Below are 27,530 nucleotides of genomic sequence, written 5' to 3' on the forward strand. Positions count from 1 at the left end.
TCTGGCAACAGGAAGTGTGGTCTTTAACATATTTGTATGCATTCCTGCTAGGGCATTCAGCACATTCACACCAAATGCGGTCAGCATGATCTTAAGATAGTCCTTACGCTAAGTTGTGAAGGGATTTTTGATATCTCAAACGGTATGGAAATGGCGAGTCGTACAGTACACATATTGCGTGCAAAAAAATGACTTTTTTTTCGACATCGTCCGATCTGGCTGATATTTTACAAATATGTTCACTGTACCACTACAATATCAGATATATACATATCAATCGGGGCGTGGCTAGACAGCGCCCCCTATAATTATTATTCTCTTTTTTTTCAATGTATTTTGCATTTTTGAGGTGCTTGCCATGGATGGAAACTCACAGAATTTTGCACACACATGAGAAGTGTTGGCTGTCAGGATGTATCAGATGCTCAGACCTGGGCGTGGCCAAGGGACTCCACAGCGCCCCCTAATGCTTTGTCTTCTATTGTGGACAGGCACTTTGAGTTACCTTCACCTAATTTGGTACGCATGTGGGGTTCCTCTGGACAAACACATTTCTCATTCGCATCGAATCAAATATGTAAACAGGAAGTCAGCCATTTTGAATTTTGTGCATTTTACACGTACTACACTTTTAAGTACTCCTCCTAGGGGGTTCATTGCATTCACACGAAATGTGCTCAAAGTGGTCTCAGGATAGTCATGATACTAATTCCACAGGATATTTTTGATATCTCAAACGGTATGGTCATGGCGAGGCGTACAATTTTCATGTCACGCCGCGCCAACAGGAAGTTGCCATAAATTCATGGTCTACATTGTCTGATCTGGCTGATATTTTACAAATATGTTCACTGTTAGAGTGTAATCACATCCAAATACCAACAAGAAATCAATGTTATAGCGCCACCATCTGGCAACGGACGTGAGGTTTTTATCATGTTTGTATGCGTTCCTGCTAAGGTATTCATCACATTCACACCAAATGTAGTCATCAAGATCTTAGAATAGTTCCGACCCTAAATGACGAAAGGATTTTTGATATCTCAAACGGTTTGGCAATGGCGAGGCGTATAATATACACGTTACGCCCAAAAACAGGAAGTGGGCTTAATTCCGTTCTACATCATCTGATCGGGCTGATATTTTACAAATATATTCACTTTTGGAGTGCAATCACATCCATATCCACATTCATCTGGGCGTGGCTACACAGCGCCCCCTATGGCTTTTTTCTAATATTGTGGACATATACTTTCACGTAAATGCACCACGTCTGGTAGGCATAAGGGTCTCCTCAAGACACACACATTTCTCATTTGCATCCCTTAACTTTTCCCAACAGGAAGTGAGCTATTTTGGATTTTGTGTGTTTTTAAGTGTTTTTTCACGTACCAAACTTTGAAATACTCTTCCTAGGGGGTTCATCACATTCACACAAAATGTGGTCAGCATGATATTATAGCCCTGACACACAACTATGAACTGATTTTTAATATCTTGGAATGGTATGGCTATGGTCAGCCTTAAAATTAACTTGAAATGCTGCCCAAACAGTTCATGTTTTAATACAATTATGTATTAAATAATTTCATAAAGGTATTAAATTCTACATTGCCTGATTTTGAGGCTACAACTTTTCACATATGTTCATTGTTGGAGTGTCATCACGTCCATTAAGCAATAATAGTTCACTATTTTCGCTGGAGACTCATTATATCCAGTCTTAAAACTTCAACGCAAGTCGCAAATGACTCTCCCATTTCTAATACGCGACTGCCATCTACTGGCAAAAGTTGGTATTGCATATATCTTGCAATGACGTTCAATGTTATTTGGTTTAAAAAAAACCGTGTTGTAGCATTTTAAGGACTCAATACAAAACAGCTGTTCGGAAAGTTAGCTTGAAAATCAAGAAGCCTTATTAAGGAATTCGAGCCGTTTCTATTTGACTTCATTCGGTTGAAGTGAATGCCGTAACCCAATTAAATGTAATTCGCGTCGGAATACACATAATAGCCTACACTGTCAACGTGAAATAAAAATATATAGAGGTTTAAATCGATCCTATATTGGGACATTTGTTATGATGGCTGGTGCAACGGGCATTTTCGGTACCGTTGACCATAATCGAATGCTAGCATTTATATCATTATACTGACCAAGTCCTGTTAAAAAGCACATCACCTTTGTGGAAACAGTGAAGTTGTCTACACAATCTATTCTACTCAGAGACTAACTGCGTCGCTGTAACTTCCCCCCATTTCTGATACGGGGATTCCATTTATTGGCAGAAAGTGGAACTTTTATATTTTTCTTCCTTCAAGTGATTTTTCAACGATAGGTTTTTGTTTTTTTTCTAGCGAGCCAGTAGGCATAACGATGTATGATTTACAGCTGCAGCCTACGTGACAAAATGTATTGACAACACCCAGCCCGACGTTTCTTTGCATCTATTTTCATTTTTGAATAGAATATCTGAAATAAATATTAAAGACATTTAATGACTGTCTTTAACTGGCAGGAGAGTAGCATATATTTAAAAGAGTCAAAAGTCAAAAAGAAACGTTAACGTTTGAGATGGCTCTGGTCCAACTCTGTGTTAACATGAGACCGTTATGTTCAACAAAGGTATGGCATGCAGGTCGTTGCGAGATGACGCGCATTGGCTAACAGCAGCCAGCCTGTCCACTGTCTGTGTGAGTCAAAAAAACAGGTCAGCTACGTTTGTTTACATGAATAGAAAACTTTCAGTTAAATCGCCAGATATGTTAGTTTATTTTGCTTGTCATTAAACACGAATTAAGAGAACATACAATTTCGCTAGGAATTTTTGACTTAATATGAAAATACCGGATTGAGGGCAGAGACTTGGCATCTCCTTTAGATTTGGCTGAACAAATGCGTTTCAGGCAGCATAATTACCGGTGAAATGGAAAAAAATGATGCTGGCTAACTCGACGTTTAATGCAATATTATCCGACACTTCGGAGAGAAATTATTTAACCAGGATAAAAGGAAACATACAACTTTTGGCCAATAGATAACGTACGTGTATAAGAGGGCAGTATAGCTTAATGGTTCAGACAGTGGATTAAGACATGCAAGGTCCGCGGTTCCATCCCCGGTGCGGCCACAATAAAGATGAATAGTTTCTTTACGCCAATGGTTCTATTTTGAGTGCATATTTATAACCGAATGACTTCTCAAGCGTAAATTGTGCCTCCCGCTGTAAAATCTATTGAAATTAATTCATCTCTGCTCTCCATACAGGACTGGAGCATATTATTACACTGTGCAAGCAAGAAGTAATTTTTGTTTCATTCTACATTGTCTGATGTGGCAGAAACTTCACACATGTTCATTTTTGGAGTGTAATCTCATCCATATACCAAGAAAGGCTCAATGGCATAGCGCCACCATCTGGCAACAGGAAGTGGCTTTAATTTTACTTGACATCTTCCAATTTGGCTGAAAATGGACAAATATGTTAATTATTGGAGTGTAATCAAATCCATGAACCATACACGGCTCAATATTATAGCGCCAGCATCTGGCAACAGGAAGTGGCTTTAATTTTACTCGACATCTTCCAATTTGGCTGAAAATGTACAAATATGTTCATTTTTGGAGTGAAATCAAATCCATGAACCATACACGGCTCAATATTATAGCGCCACCATCTGGCAATAGGAAGTGAGGCTTATATCATTGATGCATTCCAATAGAAGCAGCAACATCTTCATTGATCAAAGGGGAATTCCTGTGCACACTATACGTTGTCCAGGAAGGTGATTATTTCCAAAGTGTGTACATATTGTGAAACATGTCATTGGCACAACTGTGCCACCAAGGCGGTTGCGCCCATGGTGCTTGGGCCCGTTCATTGCTGCTTGCAGCTATATTTATTATTATTATTATTCTTTTTCTTCAGGCAAATGGGCTTTTTTGAGAGCCTTGCCATGCGTAAAAAGTCTTGACATTTTGCACACACATCAGAAGTGGTTGCTGTCAGGAGCTCTCAGATGCTCAGACCTGGGCGTGGCCGAGGGACTCCACAGCGCCCCCTATCGCATTGTCTTCTATTGTGGACAGGCACTTTGAGCTACCTTCACCTAATTTGGTGGCCATATAGCGCTCCTCGGTCCAAACACATTTCTTATTCGGATCTAATCAAATATCCAAACAGGAAGTCAGCCATTTTGGATTTTCTGAGTTTTACACGTACTACACTTTTAAGTACTCCTCCTAGGGGGTTCATCGCATTCACACCAACTGTGGTCAGAATGGTCTCAGGATATTCATGATGCTAAATTGCCAGGATATTTTTGATAGCTCAAACGGGACGGTCATGGGGAGGAGTACAATTTTTATGTCACGCCGCGCCAACAGGAAGTGGCCATAATTTCATGGTCTACATTGTCTGATCTGGCTGATATTTTAGAAATTTGTTTATTGTTGGAGTGTAATCACATCCATATCCCAAGAACGGGTCAATGTTATAGCGCCACCATCTGGCAATAGGAAGTGAGGTCTTTAACATATTTGTATGCATTCCTGCTAGGGCATTCAGCACATTCACACCAAATGCGGTCAGCATGATCTTAAGATAGTCCTTACACTAAATTGTGAAGGGATTTTTGATATCTCAAACGGTATAAAAATGGCGAGTCGTACAGTACACATATTGCGTGCAAAAAAATGACTTTTTTTTCGACATCGTCCGATCTGGCTGATATTTTACAAATATGTTCACTGTAGCAGTACAATATCAGATATATACATATCAATCGGGGCGTGGCTAGACAGCGCCCCCTATAATTATTATTCTCTTTTTTTTCAATGTATTTTGCATTTTTGAGGTGCTTGCCATGGATGGAAACTCACAGAATTTTGCACACACATGAGAAGTGTTGGCTGTCAGGATGTATCAGATGCTCAGACCTGGGCGTGGCCAAGGGACTCCACAGCGCCCCCTAATGCTTTGTCTTCTATTGTGGACAGGCACTTTGAGCTACCTTCACCTAATTTGGTATGCATGTGGGGCTCCTGTGGACAAACACATTTCTCATTCGCTTCGAATCAAATATGTAAACAGGAAGTCAGCCATTTTGAATTTTGTGCATTTTACACGTACTACACTTTTAAGTACTCCTCCTAGGGGGTTCATTGTATTCACACGAAATGTGGTCAAACTGGTCTCAGGATAGTCATGATACTAATTCCAAAGGATATTTTTGATATCTCAAACGGTATGGTCATGGCGAGGCGTACAATTTTCATGTCACGCCGCGCCAACAGGAAGTTGCCATAAATTCATGGTCTACATTGTCTGATCTGGCTGATATTTTACAAATATGTTCACTGTTAGAGTGTAATCACATCCAAATACCAACAAGAAATCAATGTTATAGCGCCACCATCTGGCAACGGACGTGAGGTTTTTATCATGTTTGTATGCGTTCCTGCTAAGATATTCATCACATTCACACCAAATGTAGTCATCATGATCTTAGAATAGTCCTGACCCTAAATGACGAAAGGATTTTTGATATCTCAAACGGTTTGGCAATGGCGAGGCGTATAATACACACGTTACGCGCAAAAACAGGAAGTGGGCTTAATTCCGTTCTACATCATCTGATCGGGCTGATATTTTACAAATATATTCACTTTTGGAGTGCAATCACATCCATATCCACATTCATCTGGGCGTGGCTACACAGCGCCCCCTATGGCTTTTTTCTAATATTGTGGACATATACTTTCACGTAAATGCACCACGTCTGGTAGGCATAAGGGTCTCCTCAAGACACACACATTTCTCATTTGCATCCCTTAACTTTTCCCAACAGGAAGTGAGCTATTTTGGATTTTGTGTGTTTTTAAGTGTTTTTTCACGTACCAAACTTTGAAATACTCTTCCTAGGGGGTTCATCACATTCACACAAAATGTGGTCAGCAAGATGTTATAGCCCTGACATACAACTATGAACTGATTTTTAATATCTTGGAATGGTATGGCTATGGTCAGCCTTAAAATTAACTTGTAATGCTGCCCAAACAGGAAAATTATGTATTAAATCATTTCAAAAAGGTATTAAATTCTACATTGCCTGATTTTGAGGCTACAACTTTTCACATATGTTCATTGTTGGAGTGTCATCACATCCATTAAGCAATAATAGTTCACGATTTTCGCTGGAGACTCATTATATCCAGTCTTAAAACTTCAACGCAAGTCGCAACTGACTCTCCCATTTCTAATACGCGACTGCCATCTATTGGCAAAAAAAAAGTATTGTTTCTCGTATTCTGGGATAAAGTGATTTCTCAACGACAGGTTTTATTAATTTTTGCGAGCCAGTAACCAAAACGATGTATGAGTAACAGCGGCAACCTACGTGACTAAATGTACTGACAACACCCAGCCCACAGCAACGTTTTTTCTCATCTACCTTAATTAACTCGATTGAATAACTAAAATAAAAAACAGGCTTTTACTGGCAGGAAAGTATCATATATGTAAAAGATTAACACATATAATGCATATATTGCATTGACGTTAAATGGTGTTAAAAAATCGTATTGTAGCATTTTAAGGACTCAATACAAAACAGCTGTTCGGAAAGTTAGTTTGAAAACCAAGAAGCCTTATTAAGGAATTCGAGCCGTTTCTATTTGACTTCATTCGATTGAAGTGAATGCCGTAACCCAATTAGTAATTCGCGTCGGAATACACATAATAGCCTACACTATCAACGTGAAATAAAAATATATAGAGGTTTAAATCGGTCCTATATTGGGACTTTTGTTATGATGGCTGGTGCAACGGGCATATGGTCAGCCTTAAAATTAACTTGTAATGCTGCCCAAACAGGAAAATTATGTATTAAATCATTTCAAAAAGGTATTAAATTCTACATTGCCTGATTTTGAGGCTACAACTTTTCACATCTGTTCATTGTTGGAGTGTCATCACATCCATTCAGCAATAATAGTTCACGATTTTCGCTGGAGACTCATTATATCCAGTCTTAAAACTTCAACGCAAGTCGCAACTGACTCTCCCATTTCTAATACGCGACTGCCATCTATTGGCAAAAAAAAGGTATTGTTACTCGTATTCTGGGATAAAGTGATTTCTCAACGACAGGTTTTATTAATTTTTGCGAGCCAGTAACCATAACGATGTATGAGTAACAGCGGCAGCCTACGTGACTAAATGTACTGACAACACCCAGCCCACAGCAACGTTTTTTCTCATCTACCTTAATTAACTCGATTGAATAACTAAAATATAAAACAGGCTTTTACTGGCAGGAAAGTATCATATATGTAAAAGATTAACACATATAATGCATATATTGCATTGACGTTAAATGGTGTTAAAAAATCGTATTGTAGCATTTTAAGGACTCAATACAAAACGGCTGTTCGGAAAGTTAGTTTGAAAACCAAGAAGCCTTATTAAGGAATTCGAGCCGTTTCTATTTGACTTCATTCGATTGAAGTGAATGCCACAACCCAATTAGTAATTCGCGTCGGAATACACATAATAGCCTACACTGTCAACGTGAAATAAAAATATATAGAGGTTTAAATCGATCCTATATTGGGACTTTTGTTATGATGGCTGGTGCAACGGGCATTTTCGGTAATGTTGACCATAATCGAATGCTAGCATTTATATCATTACACTGACCAAGTACCGTTAAAAAGCATATTTTAAGCTCCCTTCTGGAAACAGTGAAGTTGTCTACACGGTCTACTCTAATCACAGACTAACTGCGTCGCTGTAACTTCCCCCATTTCTGATACGGGGATTCCATTCATTGGCAAAAAATGGTACTTTCATTTTTTTCTTCCTTCAAGTGATTTTTCAACGATAGGTTTTTTTATTTTTATAGCGTGCCAGTATGCATAACGATGTATGATTTACAGCTGCAGCCTACGTGACAAAATGTAATGACAACACCCAGCCCGACGTTTCTTTGCATCTATTTTCATTATATGAATTGAATAACTAAAATAAATATTAAACACATTTAAAGACTTAAAGACAGGCTTTAACTGGCACGAAAGTATCATATATTTAAAACATGAACACATGAAGTCAAAAAGAAACGTCAGCCTTTGAGGTGTCTCTGTTCGAACGCTGTGTTAACATGAGCCCGTTATGTTCAACAAAGGTATCGCATGCAGGTCGTTGCCAGATGACACGCACGGGGTAACAGCAGCCAACCTGTCCACTGTTTGTGTGAGTCAAAAAACAGGTCAACTACGTTGGTTTACATGAATATAAAACTTTCAGTTAAATCGCCAGCTATGTTAGTTTATTAGATTGTCATTAAACACGAATTAAGAGAAGATACAATTTCGCTAGGAATGGTAACTTAATATGAAAATACTGTATTGAGGGCAGAGAGTTGGCATCTCTTTTAGATTTGGCTGAACAAATGCGTTTCAGGCAGCATAATTACCGGTGAAATGGAAAAGAATGATGCTGGCTAACTAGACGTTTCATGCAATATTATCCGACACTTCGGAGAGAAATTATTTAACCAAGATAAAAGGAAACATACAACTTTTGGCCAATAGATGGCACCCGTGTATCAGCGTGCAGTGCAGCGTAATGGTTCGGGCGGTGGATTAAGGCACGCAAATTCAGCGGTTCCATCCCCGGTGCAGCCACAATAAAATTGAACAGTTTCTTGAAGGTAATGGTTTTATTTTGAGTACATATCTATAGCCTAATGACTTTTCAAGCATAAATTGTGCCTCCCCGTGTAAAAACTATGGAAATTAATTAATCTCTGCTCTCCATACAGGACTGTAGCATGTTCTCACAATGTTCAAGCTAGAAGTTATTTTTGTTTCATTCTACATTGTCTCATGTGGCTGAAACTTCACTCATGTTCATTTTTGGAATGTAATCTCATCCATATCCCAATAAAGGCTCAATGGCATAGCACCACCTCCTGGGAACAGGAAGTGTGGCTTCATTTCATTTCACATCGTCTGATTTTGCTGACGCTTTAGAGCAGGGGTCACCAACCTTTTTGAAACTGAGAGCTACTTCATGGGTACTGAGTCATACTAAGCGCTACCAGTTTCTTTTGTCACGTGCACAATACTGACCTTTGAACTAGAGTAGGTCAGAGTTCACCTAAACTTTTCAACTTCATGGATAGTAAACATATTTTTAAGATATTGTCATTTTTAAATCTATATAAATGCAAGTGTGATTAAAAAAAAATAGCAACAGAATAAAATTAAATTTTAGATGCAGCTCACTAGTGAGTTGTGCTATTTTTAGAACAGGCCTGCGGGCGACTCATGTGGTCCTTGGGGGCGACCTGGTGCCCGCGGGCACCGTGTTGGTGACCCCTGCTTTAGAGATATGTTCCATGTTGGATTATAATCACATCCATGTTCCAATAAATGCTCAATGTCACATCGCCACCTGCTGGCAACAGGAAGCGGCCTTAATTTCACTCAACATCTTCTGATGTGGCTTAGAATTTAGAAATAGGTTTATTATTGGAGTGTAATCAAATTCAAAAACCATACATGGTTCAATATTATAGCGCCAGCATCTGGCAACAGGAAGTGAGGCTTATATCATTGATGCATTCCAATAGCAGCACCAACATCTTCATTGATCAAAGGGGAATTCCTGTGCACACTATACGTTGTCCAGGAAGGTGATTATTTCCAAAGTGTGTACATGTTGTGAAACATGTCATTGGCACAACTATGCCACCAAGGCGGATGCGCCCATGGTGCTTGGGCCCGTTCATTGCTGCTTGCAGCTATATTTATTATTATTATTAGGGCCCAAGCACCGTAGGGTGCGAAGGACCCTATTGTTATTGTAAAGATTATTATTAGGGCCCAAGCACCGTAGGGTGCGAAGGACCCTATTGTTATTGGAAGGATTATTATTATTATTATTATTATTATTATTATTATTATTAGGGCCCAAGCACCGTAGGGTGCGAAGGACCCTATTGTTATTGGAAGGATTATTATTATTAGGGCCCAAGCACCGTAGGGTGCGAAGGACCCTATTGTTATTGGAAGGATTATTATTATTATTATTAGGGCCCAAGCACCGTAGGGTGCGAAGGACCCTATTGTTATTGGAAGGATTATTATTATTATTATTATTATTCTTTTTTTTTTCAATGTTTTGTGCATTTTTGAGGTGCTTGCCATGGATGAAAACTCACGGAATTTTGCACACACATCAGAAGTGGTGGCTGTCAGGATAGCTCAGATGCTCAGACCTGGGCGTCGCTGAGGAACTCCACAGCGCCCCCTATCGCATTGTCATCTATTGTGGGCAGGCACTTTGAGCTACCTTCACAAAATTTAGTACCCATATAGTACTCCTCGGCCTAAACACATTTCTAATTCGCATCTAATCAAATATACAAACAGGAAGTCAGCCATTTTGGATTTTGTGCGTTTTACACGTACTACACTTTTACGTACTCCTCCTAGGGGGTTCATCACATTCACACCACCTGTGGTCAGAATGGTCTCAGGATATTCATGATGCTAAATTGCCACGATATTTTTGATAGCTGAAACGGGACGGTCCTAGGGAGGCGTAGAATTTTTATGTCACGCGGCGCCAACAGGAAGTGGCCGTAATTTCATGGTCTACATTGTCTGATCTGGCTGATATTTTAGAAATACGTTTATTGTTGGAGTATAATCACATCCATATCCCAAGAACGGGTCAATGTTATAGCGCCACCATCTGGCAACAGGAAGTGAGGTCTTGATCATATTTGTATGCCTTCCTGCTAGGGCATTCATCACATTCACACGAAATGTGGTCAGCATGATCTTAGGATAGTCATGACCATAAGCTGTGAAGGGATTTTTGATATCTCAAACGGTATGGAAATGGCGAGTCGTACAGTACACATATTGCGTGCAAAAAAATGATTTTTTTTTCGACATCGTCCGATCTGGCTGATATTTTATAAATATGTTCACTGTTGGAGTACAATATTAAATATATACATATCAATCGGGGCGTGGCTAGACAGCGCCCCCTATAATTATTATTCTCTTTTTTTTCAATGTATTGTGCATTTTTGAGGTGCTTGCCATGGATGGAAACTCATGGAATTTTGCACATAGATGAGAAGTGTTGGCTGTCAGGATGTATCAGATGCTCAGACCTGGGCGTGGCCGAGGGACTCCACAGCGCCCCCTAATGCTTTGTCTTCTATTGTGGACAGGCACTTTCAGCTACCTTCACCTAATTTGGTATGCATGTGGGCCTCCTCTGGACAAACACATTTCTCATTCGCATCGAATCAAATATGTGAACAGGAAGTCAGCCATTTTGAATTTTGTGCATTTTACACGTACTACACTTTTAAGTACTCCTCCTAGGGGGTTCATTGCATTCACACGAAATGTGGTCAAAGTGGTCTCAGGATAGTCATGATACTAATTCCAAAGGATATTTTTGATATCTCAAACGGTATGGTCATGGCGAGGCGTACAATTTTCATGTCACGCCGCGCCAACAGGAAGTAGCCATAAATTCATGGTCTCCATTGTCTGATCTGGCTGATATTTTACAAATATGTTCACTGTTAGAGTGTAATCACATCCAAATACCAAGAAGAAATCAATGTTATAGCGCCACCATCTGGCAACGGAAGTGAGGTTTTTATCATGTTTGTATGCGTTCCTGCTAGGGTATTCATCACATTCACACCAAATGTAGTCATCATGATCTTAGAATAGTCCTGACCCTAAATGACGAAAGGATTTTTGATATCTCAAACGGTTTGGCAATGGCGAGGCGTATAATACACACGTTATGCCCAAAAACAGGAAGTGGGCTTAATTCCGTTCTACATCATCTGATCAGGCTGATATTTTACAAATATATTCACTTTTGGAGTGCAATCACATCCATATCCACATTCATCTGGGCGTGGCTACACAGCGCCCCCTATGGCTTTTTTCTAATATTGTGGACATATACTTTCACGTAAATGCACCACGTCTGGTAGCCATAAGGGTCTCCTCAAGACACACACATTTCTCATTTGCATCCCTTAACTTTTCCCAACAGGAAGTGAGCTATTTTGGATTTTGTGTGTTTTTAAGTGTTTTTTCACGTACCAAACTTTGAAATACTCTTCCTAGGGGGTTCATCACATTCACACAAAATGTGGTCAGCAAGATATTATAGCCCTGACACACAACTATGAACTGATTTTTAATATCTTGGAATGGTATGGCTATGGTCAGCCTTAAAATTAACTTGTAATGCTGCCCAAACAGTTCATGTTTTAATACAATTATGTATTAAATAATTTCAAAAAGGTATTAAATTCTACATTGCCTGATTTTGAGGCTACAACTTTTCACATATGTTCATTGTTGGAGTGTCATCACATCCATTAAGCAATAATAGTTTACTATTTTCGCTGGAGACTCATTATCTCCAGTCTTAAAACTTCAACTCAAGTCGCAACTGACTCTCCCATTTCTAATACGCGACTGCCATCTAGTGGCAAAGGTTAGTATTCTTTCTAATTTTCGGTATTGTTTCTCTTTTTCTTGGATAAAGTGATTTCTCAACGACAAGTTTTGTTTCTTTTTGCGAGCCAGTAACCATAACGATGTATGAGTAACAGCGGCAGCCTACGTGACAAAATGTACTGAAAACACCCAGCCCACAGCAACGTTTTTTCTCATCTATCTTAATTAACTCGATTGAATAACTAAAATAAAAAACAGGCTTTTACTGGCAGGAAAGTATCATATATTTAAAAGATTAACACATATAATGCATATATTGCTTTGACGTTCAATGTTATTTGGATTTTGAAAAAACCGTATTGTAACATTTTAAGGACTCAATACAAAACAGCTGTTCGGAAAGTTGGCTTGAAAACCAAGAAGCCTTATTAAGGAATTCGAGCCGTTTCTATTTGACTTCATTCGATTGAAGTGAATGCCGTAACCCAATTAAATGTAATTCGCGTCGGAATACACATAATAGCCTACACTGTCAACGTGAAATAAAAATATATAGAGGTTTAAATCGATCCTGTATTGGGACATTTGTTATGATGGCTGGTGCAACGGGCATTTTCGGTACCGTTGACCATAATCGAATGCTAGCATTTATATCATTACACTGACCAAGTCCTGTTAAAAAGCACATTTTTGGTTCCTTTGTGGAAACAGTGAAGTTGTCTACACAATCTGTTCTACTCACAGACTAACTGCGTCGCTGTAACTTCCCCCCATTTCTGATACGGCGATTCAATTTATTGGCAGAAAGTGGTACTTTCATTTTTTTCTTCCTTCAAGTGATTTTTCAACGATAGGTTTTTGTTTTTTTCTAGCGAGCCAGTAGGCATAATGATGTATGATTTACAGCTGCAGCCTACGTGACAAAATGTATTGACAACACCCAGCCCGACGTTTCTTTGCATCTATTTTCATTACATGAATTGAATAACTAAAATAAATATTAAAGACATTTAAAGACTTAAAGACAGGCTTTAACTGGCAGGAGAGTATCATATTTTTAAAAGATTAACACAAGAAGTCAAAAAGAAACTTTAGCGTCTGAGGTGGCTCTGCTCGAACGCTGTGTTAACATGAGACCGTTTTGTTCAACAAAGGTATCACATGCAGGTCGTTGCGAGATGACACGCACGGGCTAACAGCAGCCAGCCAGTCCACTGTCTGTGTGAGTCAAAAAACAGGTCAGCTACGTTGGTTTACATGAATAGAAAACTTTCAGTTAAATCGCCAGCTATGTTAGTTTATTAGGCTTGTCATTAAACACGAATTAAGAGAACATACAATTTCGCTAGGAATGGTAAATTAATATGAAAATACTGTATTGAGGGCAGAGAGTTGGCATCTCTTTTAGATTTGGCTGAACAAATGCGTTTCAGGCAGCATAATTACCAGTGAAATGGAAAAGAATGATGCTGGTTAACTAGACGTTTCGTGCAATATTATCCGACACTTCGTAGAGAAATTAATAAACCAAGATAAAAGGAAACATTTGGCCAATAGATGGCACCCGTGTATAAGCGGGCAGTATAGCGTAATGGTTAGGGCGGTGGATTAAGGCACGCAAATTCAGCCGTTCGATCCCCGCTGCAGCCACAATGAATTTGAATAGTTTCTTGAAGCCAATTGTTTTCATTTTGAGTGCATGTTTATGGCCTAATGACTTTTCAAGCATAAATTGTGCCTCCCCGTGTAAAAACTATGGAAATTAATTAATCTCTGCTCTCCATACAGGACTGTAGCATGTTATCACAATGTGCAAGCAAGACGTTATTTTTATTTCATTCTACATTGTCTGATGTGGCTGAAACTTCACACGTTCATTTTTGGAGTGTAATCTCATCCATTTTCCAATAAAGGCTAAATGGCAAAGCGCCACCCGCTGGCAACAGGAAGTGAGCCTTATATTGCATTCTTAAGCATTATTTTTCAATGGGTTCATGACATTCACGGTAAATGTGGTCAGCATGATGCTAGGATGGTCCTGACAAAACAGATTTTTGATTTACTGGGATGATATAGCTATGGTCAGGCACATAAAAAACACATCATGCCAGACAAACAGGAAGTGGTCATACTTAAATTCTCCAATGTCTGATGTGACTGCAACTTTACACAGATGCTCAGTGTTGGAGTGTAATCAAATCCATATTCCAAAAACGACTCAATGTTATAGCAGCATCATCTGGAAACAGGAATTGACCTTAATTTCGCTCAACATCTTCCGATGTGGCTGAAAATGTACAAATATGTTTATTTCTGGAGTGTAATCAAATTCAAAAAACATACACGGATCAATAATATAGCGCCACCATCTGGCAACAGGAAGTGAGGCTTATATCATTGATGCATTCCAATAGCAGCGCCAACATCTTCATTGATCAAAGGGAAATTCCTGTGCACACTATACGTTGTCCAGGAAGGTGATTATTTCCAAAGTGTGTACATGTTGTGAAACATGTCATTGGCAGAACTATGCCACCAAGGCGGTTGCCCCCATGGGGCTTGGGCCCGTTCATTGCTGCTTGCAGCTATATTTATTATTATTATTCTTTTTTTTTCAATGTTTTGTGCATTTTTGAGGTGCTTGCCATGGATGAAAACTCACAGAATTTTGCACACACATCAGAAGTGGTGGCTGTCAGGTTGTCTCAGATGCTCAGACCTGGGCGTCGCTGAGGGACTCCACAGCGCCCCCTATCGCATTGTCATCTATTGTGGGCAGGCACTTTGAGCTACTTTCACAAAATTTAGTATGCTTATAGCACTCCTCGGTCCAAACACATTTCTCATTCGCATCTAATCAAATATACAAACAGGAAGTCAGCCATTTTGGATTTTGTGCGTTTTACACGTACTGCACTTTAAAGTACTCCTCCTAGGGGGTTCTTCACATTCACACCACCTGTGGTCAGAATGGTCTCAGGATATTCATGATGCTAAATTGCCAGGATATTTTTGATAGCTCAAACGGGACGGTCCTGGGGAGGCGTATAATTTTTATGTCACGCCACGCCAACAGGAAGTGGCCGTAATTTCATGGTCGACATCGTCTGATCTGGCTGATATTTTAGAAATACGTTTATTGTTGGAGTATAATCACATCCATATCCCAAGAACGGGTCAATGTTATAGCGCCACCATCTGGCAACAGGAAGTGAGGTCTTTATCATATTTGTATGCTTTCCTGCTAGGGCATTCATCACATTCACACCAAATGTGGTCAGCATGATCTTAGGATAGTCATGACCATAAGCCGTGAAGGGATTTTTGATATCTCAAACGGTATGGAAATGGCGAGTCGTACAGTACACATATTGCGTGCAAAAAAATGACTTTTTTTTTGACATCGTCCGATCTGGCTGATATTTTACAAATATGTTCACTGTTGGAGTACAATATGGAATATATACATATCAATCGGGGCGTGGCTAGACAGCGCCCCCTATAATTATTATTCTCTTTTTTTTCAATGTATTTTGCATTTTTGAGGTGCTTGCCATGGATGAAAACGCACAGAATTTTGCAAACACATGAGAAGTGTTGGCTGTCAGAATGTATCAGATGCTCAGACCTGGGCGTGGCCGAGGGACTCCACAGCGCCCCCTAATGCTTTTTCTTCTATTGTGGACAGGCACTTAGAGCAACCTTCACCTAATTTGGTATGCATGTGGGGCTCCTCTGGACAAACACATTTCTCTTTCGCATCCAATCAAATATGTGAACAGGAAGTCAGCCATTTTGAATTTTGTGCATTTTACACGTACTACACTTTTAAGTACTCCTCCGAGGGGGTTCATTGCATTCACACGAAATGTGGTGAAAGCGGTCTCAGGATAGTCATGATACTAATTCCAAAGGATATTTTTGATATCTCAAACGGTATGGTCATGGCGAGGCGTACAATTTTCATGTCACGCCGCGCCAACAGGAAGTAGCCATAAATTCATGGTCTACATTGTCTGATCTAGCTGATATTTTACAAATATGTTCACTGTTCGAGTGTAATCACATCCATATACCAAGAAGAAGTCAATGTTATAGCGCCACCATCTGGCAACAGGAAATGAGGTTTTTATCATGTTTGTATTCGTTCCTGCTAGGGTATTCATCACATTCACACCAAATGTAGTCAGCATGATCTTAGAATAGTCCTGACCCTAAATGACGAAAGGATTTTTGATATCTCAAACGGTTTGGCAATGGCGAGGCGTATAATACACAAGTTACACCCAAAAACAGGAAGTGGGTTTAATTCCGTTCTACATCATCTGATCGGGCTGATATTTTGCAAATATATTCACTTTTGGAGTGCAATCACATCCATATCCACATTCATCTGGGCGTGGCTACACAGCGCCCCCTATGGCTTTTTTCTAATATTGTGGACACATACTTTCACGTAAATGCACCACGTCTGGTAGGCATAAGGGTCTCCTCAAGACACACACATTTCTCATTTGCATCCCTTAACTTTTCCCAACAGGAAGTGAGCTATTTTGGATTTTGTGTGTTTTTAAGTGTTTTTTTTCACGTACCAAACTTTGAAATACTCTTCCTAGGGGGTTCATCACATTCACACAAAATGTGGTCAGCATGATATTATAGCCCTGACACACAACTATGAACTGATTTTTAATATCTTGGAATGGTATGGCTATGGTCAGCCTTAAAATTAACTTGTAATGCTGCCCAAACAGGAAAATTATATATTAAATAATTTCAAAAAGGTATTAAATTCTACATTGCCTGATTTTGAGGCAACAACTTTTCACATATGTTCATTGTTGGAGTGTCATCACATCCATTAAGCAATAATAGTTCACTATTTTCGCTGGAGACTCATTATATCCAGTCTTAAAACTTCAAGGCAAGTCGCAAATGACTCTCCCATTTCTAATACGCGACTGCCATCTACTGGCAAAAGTTGGTATTGTATATATCTTGCAATGACGTTCAGTGTTATTTGGTTTAAAAAAACCGTGTTGTCGCATTTTAAGGACTCAATACAAAACAGCTGTTCGGAAAGTTAGCTTGAAAACCAAGAAGCCTTATTAAGGATTTCGAGCCGTTTCTATTTGACTTCATTCGATTGAAGTGAATGCCGTAACCCAATTAAATGTAATTCGCGTCGGAATACACATAATAGCCTACACTGTCAACGTGAAATAAAAATATATAGAGGTTTAAATCGATCCTATATTGGGACATTTGTTATGATGGCTGGTGCAACGGGCATTTTCGGTACCGTTGACCATAATCGAATGCTAGCATTTATATCATTACACTGACCAAGTCCTGTTAAAAAGCACATTTTTGGTTCCTTTGTGGAAACAGTGAAGTTGTCTACACAATCTATTCTACTCACAGACTAACTGCGTCGCTGTAACTTCCCCCCATTTCTGATACGGGGATTCCATTTATTGGCAGAAAGTGGAACTTTTATATTTTTCTTCCTTCAACTGATTTTTCAACGATAGGTTTTTTTTTTTTTTCTAGCGAGCCAGTAGGCATAACGATGTATGATTTACAGCTGCAGCCTACGTCACAAAATGTATTGACAACACCCAGCCCGACGTTTCTTTGCATCTATTTTCATTATATGAATAGAATATCTGAAATAAATATTAAAGACATTTAATGACTGTCTTTAACTGGCAGGAGAGTAGCATGTATTTAAAAGAGTCAAAAGTCAAAAAGAAACGTTAACGTTTGAGATGGCTCTGGTCGAACTCTGTGTTAACATGAGACCGTTATGTTCAACAAAGGTATGGCATGCAGGTCGTTGCGAGATGACGCGCATTGGCTAACAGCAGCCAGCCTGTCCACTGTCTGTGTGAGTCAAAAAACAGGTCAGCTACGTTTATTTACATGAATAGAAAACTTTCAGTTAAATCGCCAGATAATTTTAGTTTATTTTGCTTGTCATTAAACACGAATTAAGAGAACATACAATTTCGCTAGGAATTTTTGACTTAATATGAAAGTACCGGATTGAGGGCAGAGACTTGGCACCTCCTTTAGATTTGGCTGAACAAATGCGTTTCAGGCAGCATAATTACCGGTGAAATGGAAAAGAATGATGCTGGCTAACTCGACGTTTAATGCAATATTATCCGATACTTCGGAGAGAAATTATTTAACCAGGATAAAAGGAAACATACAACTTTTGGCCAATAGATGGCGTACGTGTATAAGAGGGCAGTATAGCTTAATGGTTCAGACAGTGGATTAAGACATGCAAGGTCCGCGGTTCCATCCCCGGTGCGGCTACAATAAAGTTGAATAGTTTCTTTACGCCAATGGTTTTATTTTGAGTGCATATTTATAACCGAATGACTTCTCAAGCGTAAATTTTGCCTCCCGCTGTAAAATCTATGGAAATGAATTCATCTGTGCTCTCCATACAGGACTGGAGCATATTATTACAATGTGCAAGCAAGAAGTAATTTTTGTTTCATTCTACATTGTCTGATGTGGCAGAAACTTCACACATGTTCATTTTTGGAGTGTAATCTCATCCATATACCAAGAAAGGCTCAATGGCATAGCGCCACCATCTGGCAAAAGGAAGTGGCTTTAATTTTACTTGACATCTTCCAATTTGGCTGAAAATGTACAAATATGTTAATAATTGGAGTGTAATCAAATCCATAAACCATACACAGCTCAATATTATAGCGCCACCATCTGGCAACAGGAAGTGAGGCTTATATCATTAATGCATTCCAATAGCAGCAGCAACATCTTCATTGATCAAAGGGGAATTCCTGTGGACACTATTCGTTGTCCAGGAAGGTGATTATTTCCAAAGTGTGAACATATTGTGAAACATGTCATTGGCACAACTGTGCCACCAAGGCGGTTGCGCCCATGGTGCTTGGGCCCGTTCATTGCTGCTTGCAGCTATATTTATTATTATTATTAGGGCCCAAGCACCGTAGGGTGCGAAGGACCCTATTGTTATTGGAAGGATTATTATTATTATTATTATTATTATTATTATTATTATTATTATTATTATTATTATTATTATTCTTTTTTTTTCAATGTTTTGTGCATTTTTGAGGTGCTTGCCATGGATGAAAACTCACAGAATTTTGCACACACATCAGAAGTGGTGGCTGTCAGGTTGTCTCAGATGCTCAGACCTGGGCGTGGCTGAGGGACTCCACAGCGCCCCCTATCGCATTGTCATCTATTGTGGGCAGGCACTTTGAGCTACCTTCACAAAATTTAGTACGCATATAGCACTTCTCGGTCCAAACACATTTCTCATTCACATCTAATCAAATATACAAACAGGAAGTCAGCCATTTTGGATTTTGTGCGTTTTACACGTAGTGCACTTTTAAGTACTCCTCCTAGGGGGTTCATCACATTCACACCACCTGTGGTCAGAATGGTCTCAGGATATTCATGATGCTAAATTGCCAGGATATTTTTGATAGCTCAAACGGGACGGTCCTGGGGAGGCGTAGAATTTTTATGTCACGCCACGCCAACAGGAAGTGGCCGTAATTTCATGGTTTACATCGTCTGATCTGGCTGATATTTTAGAAATACGTTTATTGTTGGAGGATAATCACATCCATATCCCAAGAACGGGTCAATGTTATAGCGCCACCATCTGGCAACAGGAAGTGAAGTCTTTATCATATTTGTATGCCTTCCTGCTAGGGCATTCATCACATTCACACGAAATGTGGTCCGCATGATCTTAGGATAGTCATGACCAAAAAATGTGAAGGGATTTTTGATATCTCAAACGGTATGGAAATGGCGAGTCGTACAGTACACATATTGCGTGCAAAAAAATGACTTTTTTTTTGACATCGTCCGATCTGGCTGATATTTTACAAATATGTTCACTGTTGGAGTACAATATGAAATATATACATATCAATCGGGGCGTGGCTAGACAGCGCCCCCTATAATTATTATTCTCTTTTTTTTCAATGAATTTTGCATTTTTGAGGTGCTTGCCATGGATGAAAACTCACAGAATTTTGCCCACACATGAGAAGTGTTGGCTGTCAGGATGTATCAGATGCTCAGACCTGGGCGTGGCCGAGGGACTCCACAGCGCCCCCTAATGCTTTGTCTTCTATTGTGGACAGGCACTTTGAGCTACCTCCACCTAATTTGGTATGCATGTGGGCCTCCTCTGGACAAACACATTTCTCATTGGCATCGAATCAAATATGTGAACAGGAAGTCAGCCATTTTGAATTTTGTGCGTTTTACACGTACTACACTTTTAAGTACTCCTCCTAGGGGGTTCATTGCATTCACACGAAATGTGGTCAAAGTGGTCTCAGGATAGTCATGATACTAATTCCAAAGCATATTTTTGATATCTCAAACGGTATGGTCATGGCGAGGCGTAAAATGTTCATGTCAAGCCGCGCCAACAGGAAGTAGCCATAAATTCATGGTCTACATTGTCTGATCTGGCTGATATTTTACAAATATGTTCACTGTTAGAGTGTAATCACATCCATATACCAAGAAGAAATCAATGTTATAGCGCCACCATCTGGCAACGGAAGTGAGGTTTTTATCATGTTTGTATGCGTTCCTGCTAGAGCATTCATCACATTCACACCAAATGTAGTCATCATGATCTGAGAATAGTCCTGACCCTAAATGACGAAAGGATTTTTGATATCTCAAACGGTTTGGCAATGGCGAGGCGTATAATACACACGTTACGCCCAAAAACAGGAAGTGGGCTTAATTTCGTTCTACATCATCTGATCGGGCTGATATTTTACAAATATATTCACTTTTGGAGTGCAATCACATCCATATCCACATTCATCTGGGCGTGGCTACACAGCGCCCCCTATGGCTTTTTTCTAATATTGTGGACATATACTTTCACGTAAATGCACCACGTCTGGTAGGCATAAGGGTCTCCTCAAGACACACACATTTCTCATTTGCATCCCTTAACTTTTCCCAACAGGAAGTGAGCTATTTTGGATTTTGTGTGTTTTTAAGTGTTTTTTCACGTACCAAACTTTGAAATACTCTTCCTAGGGGGTTCATCACATTCACACAAAATGTGGTCAGCATGATATTATAGCCCTGACACACAACTATGAACTGATTTTTAATATCTTGGAATGGTATGGCTATGGTCAGCCTTAAAATTAACTTGTAATGCTGCCCAAACAGTTCATGTTTTAATACAATTATGTATTAAATAATTTCAAAAAGGTATTGCCTGATTTTGAGGCTACAACTTTTCACATATGTTCATTGTTGGAGTGTCATCACATCCATTAAGCAATAATAGTTCACTATTTTCGCTGGAGACTCATTATATCCAGTCTTAAAACTTCAACGCAAGTCGCAACTGACTCTCCCATTTCTAATACGCGACTGCCATCTACTGGCAAAGGTTAGTATTCTTTCTAATTTTCTTGGATAAAGTAATTTCTCAATGACAAGTTTTGTTTCTTTTTGCGAGCCAGTAACCATAACGATGTATGAGTAACAGCGGCAGCCTACGTGACAAAATGTACTGAAAACACCCAGCCGACAGCAACGTTTTTTTCATCGACCTTAATTTTATGGATTGAATAGCTAAAATAAAGGACAGGCTTTTACTGGCAGGAAAGTATCATATATTTAAAAGATTAACACATATAATGCAGATCTTGCATTGACGTTCAATGTTATTTGGTTTAAAAAAAAACGTATTGTAGCATTTTAAGGACTCAACACAAAACAGCTGTTCGGAAAGTTGGGTTGAAAACCAAGAAGCCTTATTAAGGAATTCGAGCCGTTTCTATTTGACTTCATTCGATTGAAGTGAATGCCGTAACCCAATTAAATGTAATTCGCGTCGGAATACACACAATCGCCTACACTGTCAACGTGAAATAAAAATATATAGATGTTTAAATCGATCCTATATTAAGACATTTGTTATGATGGCTGGTGCAACGGGCATTTTCGGTACCGTTGACCATAATCGAATGCTAGCATTTATATCATTACACTGACCAAGTCCTGTTAAAAAGCACATTTTTGGTTCCTTTGTGGAAACGGTGAAGTTGTCTACATAATCTATTCTACTCACAGACTAACTGCGTCGCTGTAACTTCCCCCCATTTCTGACACGGGGATTCCATTTATTGGCAGAAATTGGTACTTTTATTTTTTTCTTCATTCAAGTGATTTTTCAACGATAGGTTTTTGTTTTTTTCTAGCGAGCCAGTAGGCATAACGATGTATGATTTACAGCTGCAGCCTACGTGACAAAATGTATTGACAACACCCAGCCCGACGTTTCTTTGCATCTATTTTCATTATATGAATTGAATATCTAAAATAAATATTAAAGACATTTAAAGACTTAAAGACAGGCTTTAACTGGCAGGAGAGTATCATATATTTAAAAGATTTACACATATAATGCATATCTTGCATTGACGTTAAATGGTATTTTGTTAAAAAAAAACGTATTGTAGCATTTTCAGGACTCAATACAAAACTGCTGTTCGGAAAGTTAGCTTGAAAACCAAGAAGCCTTATTTAGGAATTCGCGCCGTTTCTATTTGACTTCATTCGATTGAAGTGAATGCCGTAACCCAATTAAATGGAATTCGCGTCGGAATACACATAATAGCCTACATTGTCAACGTGAAATAAAAATATATAGAGGTTTAAATCGATCCTATATTGGGACTTTTGTTATCATGGCTGGTGCAACGGGCATTTTCGGTACCATTGACCATAATCGAATGCTAGCATTTATATCATTAAACTGACCAAGTCCTGTTAAAAAGCACGTTTTTGACTCCTTTGTGGAAACAGTGAAGTTGTCTACACAATATATTCTACTCACAGACTAACTGCGTCGCTGTAACTTCCCCCCATTTCTGAAACGGGGATTCCATTTATTGGCAAAAAGTGGTACTTTGATTTTTTTCTTCCTTCTAGTGATTTTTCAACGATAGGTTTTCGTTTTTTATATCGAGCCAGTAGGCATAACGACGTATGATTTACAGCTGCAGCCTACGTGACAAAATGTATTGACAACACCCAGCCCGACGTTTCTTTGCATCTATTTTCATTATTTTAATTGAATATCTAAAATAAATATTAAAGACATTTAATGACTGTCTTTAATTAGCAGGAGAGTGTCATATATTTAAAAGAGTAACACATGAAGTCAAAAAGAAACGGTAGCGTTTGAGGTGGCTCTGCTCGAACGCTGTGTTAACAAGAGACCGTTATGTTCAACAAAGGTATCGCATGCACGTCGTTGCGTAGCCTTTCCACTGTCTGTGTGAGTCAAAAAACAGGTCAGCTACGTTGGTTTACATGAATAGAAAACTTTCAGTTAAATCGCCAGCTATGTTCGTTTATTTTGCTTATCATTAAACACGAATTAAGAGAACATACAATTTCGCTAGGAATTTTTGACTTAATATGAAAATACCGGATTGAGGGCAGAGACTTGGCATCTCCTTTAGATTTGGCTGAACAAATGCGTTTCAGGCAGCATAATTACCGGTGAAATGGAAAAGAATGATGCTGGCTAACTAGACTTTTAATGCAATATTATCCGACACTTCGGCGAGAAATTATTTAACCAAGATGAAAGGAAACATACAACATTTGGCCAATAGATGGCGCCCGTGTATAAGAGGGCAGTATACCTTAATGGTTTAGGCAGTGGATTAAGACATGCAAGGTCGGCGGTTCTATCCCCAGTGCGGTCACAATGAAGTTGAATAGTTTGTTTAAGCCAATGGTTTTATTTTGAGTGCATATTTATAACCGAATGACTTTTCAAGCATAAAATGTGCCTCTCGCTGTAAAATCTATGGAAATTAATTCATCTCTGCTCTCCATACAGGACTGTAGCACGTTATCACAATGTGTTTGTTGTTTTTGTTTCATTCTACATTGTCTGATGTGGCTGAAACTTCACACATGTTCATTTTTGGAGTGTAATCTCATTCATATACCAATAAAGGCTCAATGGCATAGCGCCACCATCTGGCAACAGGAAGTGGCCTTAATTTCACTCGACATCTTCCGATGTGGCTGAAAATGTAGAAATATTTTTATTATTGGAGTGTAATTAAATCCATATACCAAAAATGGCTCAATGTTATAGCTCCACCATCTGGCAAAAGGAAGTGACTTTAATTTTACTCGACATCTTCCAATTTGGCTGAAAATGTACAAATATGTTAATTATTGGAGTGTAATCAAATCCATAAACCATACACGGCTCAATATTATAGCGCCACCATCTGGCAACAGGAAGTGAGGCTTATATCATTGATGCATTCCAATAGCAGCAGCAACATCTTCATTGATCAAAGGAGAATTCCTGTGCACACTATACGTTGTCCAGAAAGGTGATTATTTCCAAAGTGTGTACATATTGTGAAACATGTCATTGGCACAACTATGCCACCAAGGCGGTTGCCCCCATGGGGCTTGGGCCCGTTCATTGCTGCTTGCAGCTATATTTATTATTATTATTCTTTTTCTTCAGGCAAATGGGCTTTTTTGAGGGCCTTGCCATGCGTAAAAAGTCTTGACATTTTGCACACACATCAGAAGTGGTTGCTGTCAGGAGCTCTCAGATGCTCAGACCTGGGCGTGGCCGAGGGACTCCACAGCGCCCCCTATCGCATTGTCTTCTATTGTGGGCAGGCACTTTGAGCTACCTGCACCTAATTTGGTGGCCATATAGCGCTCCTCGGTCCAAACACATTTCTCATTCGGATCTAATTAAATATCCAAACAGGAAGTAAGCCATTTTGGATTTTCTGAGTTTTACACGTACTACACTTTTAAGTACTCCTCCTAGGGGGTTCATCGCATTCACACCAACTGTGGTCAGAATGGTCTCAGGATAGTCATGATGCTAAATTGCCAGGATATTTTTGATAGCTCAAACGGGACAGTCACGGGGAGGATTACAATTTTTATGTCACGCCACGCCAACAAGAAGTGGCCATAATTTCATGGTCTACATTGTCTGATCTGGCTGATATTTTAGAAATTTGTTTATTGTTGGAGTGTAATCACATCCATATCCCAAGAACAGGTCAGTGTTATAGCGCCACCATCTGGCAATAGGAAGTGAGGTCTTTAACATATTTGTATGCCTTCCTGCTAGGGCATTCAGCACATTCACACCAAATGCGATCAGCATGATCGTAAGATAGTCCTTACGCTAAGTTGTGTAGGGATTTTTGATATCTCAAACGGTATGGAAATGGCGAGTCGTACAGTACACATATTGCGTGCAAAAAAATGACTTTTTTTTCGACATCGTCCGATCTGGCTGATATTTTACAAATATGTTCATTGTAGCAGTACAATATCAGATATATACATATCAATCGGGGCGTGGCTAGACAGCGCCCCCTATAATTATTATTCTCTTTTTTTTCAATGTATTTTGCATTTTTGAGGTGCTTGCCATTGATGGAAACTCACAGAATTTTGCACACACATGAGAAGTGTTGGCTGTCAGGATGTATCAGATGCTCAGACCTGGGCGTGGCCAAGGGACTCCACAGCGCCCCCTAATGCTTTGTCTTCTATTGTGGACAGGCACTTTGAGCTACCTTCACCTAATTTGGTATGCATGTGGGACTCCTCTGGACAAACACATTTCTCATTCGCATCGAATCAAATATGTAAACAGGAAGTCAGCCATTTTGAATTTTGTGCATTTTACACGTACTACACTTTTAAGTACTCCTCCTAGGGGGTTCATTGCATTCACACGAAATGTGGTCAAATTGGTCTCAGGATAGTCATGATACTAATTCCAAAGGATATTTTTGATATCTCAAACGGTATGGTCATGGCGAGGCGTACAATTTTCATGTCACGCCGCGCCAACAGGAAGTTGCCATAAATTCATGGTCTACATTGTCTGATCTGGCTGATATTTTACAAATATGTTCACTTTTAGAGTGTAATCACATCCAAATACCAAGAAGAAATCAATGTTATAGCGCCACCATCTGGCAACGGACGTGAGGTTTTTATCATGTTTGTATGCGTTCCTGCTCAGGTATTCATCACATTCACACCAAATGTAGTCATCATGATCTTAGAATAGTCCTGACCCTAAATGACGAAAGGATTTTTGATATCTCAAACGGTTTGGCAATGGCGAGGCGTATAATACACACGTTACGCCCAAAAACAGGAAGTGGGCTTAATTCCGTTCTACATCATCTGATCGGGCTGATATTTTACAAATATATTCACTTTTGGAGTGCAATCACATCCATATCCACATTCATCTGGGCGTGGCTACACAGCGCCCCCTATGGCTTTTTTCTAATATTGTGGACATATACTTTCACGTAAATGCACCACGTCTGGTAGGCATAAGGGTCTCCTCAAGACACACACATTTCTCATTTGCATCCCTTAACTTTTCCCAACAGGAAGTGAGCTATTTTGGATTTTGTGTGTTTTTAAGTGTTTTTTCACGTACCAAACTTTGAAATACTCTTCCTAGGGGGTTCATCACATTCACACAAAATGTGGTCAGCATGATATTATAGCCCTGACACACAACTATGAACTGATTTTTAATATCTTGGAATGGTATGGCTATGGTCAGCCTTAAAATTAACTTGTAATGCTGCCCAAATAGGAAAATTATATATTAAATAATTTCAAAAAGGTATTAAATTCTACATTGCCTGATTTTGAGGCTACATCTTTTCACATATGTTCATTGTTGGAGTGTCATCACATCCATTAAGCAATAATAGTTTACTATTTTCGCTGGAGACTCATTATCTCCAGTCTTAAAACTTCAACTCAAGTCGCAACTGACTCTCCCATTTCTAATACGCGACTGCCATCTAGTGGCAAAGGTTAGTATTCTTTCTAATTTTCGGTATTGTTTCTCTTTTTCTTGGATAAAGTGATTTCTCAACGAC

The sequence above is a fragment of the Conger conger genome, chromosome 15 (genome assembly GCF_963514075.1).
Source record: "Conger conger chromosome 15, fConCon1.1, whole genome shotgun sequence".
Lineage (NCBI taxonomy): Eukaryota > Metazoa > Chordata > Actinopteri > Anguilliformes > Congridae > Conger > Conger conger.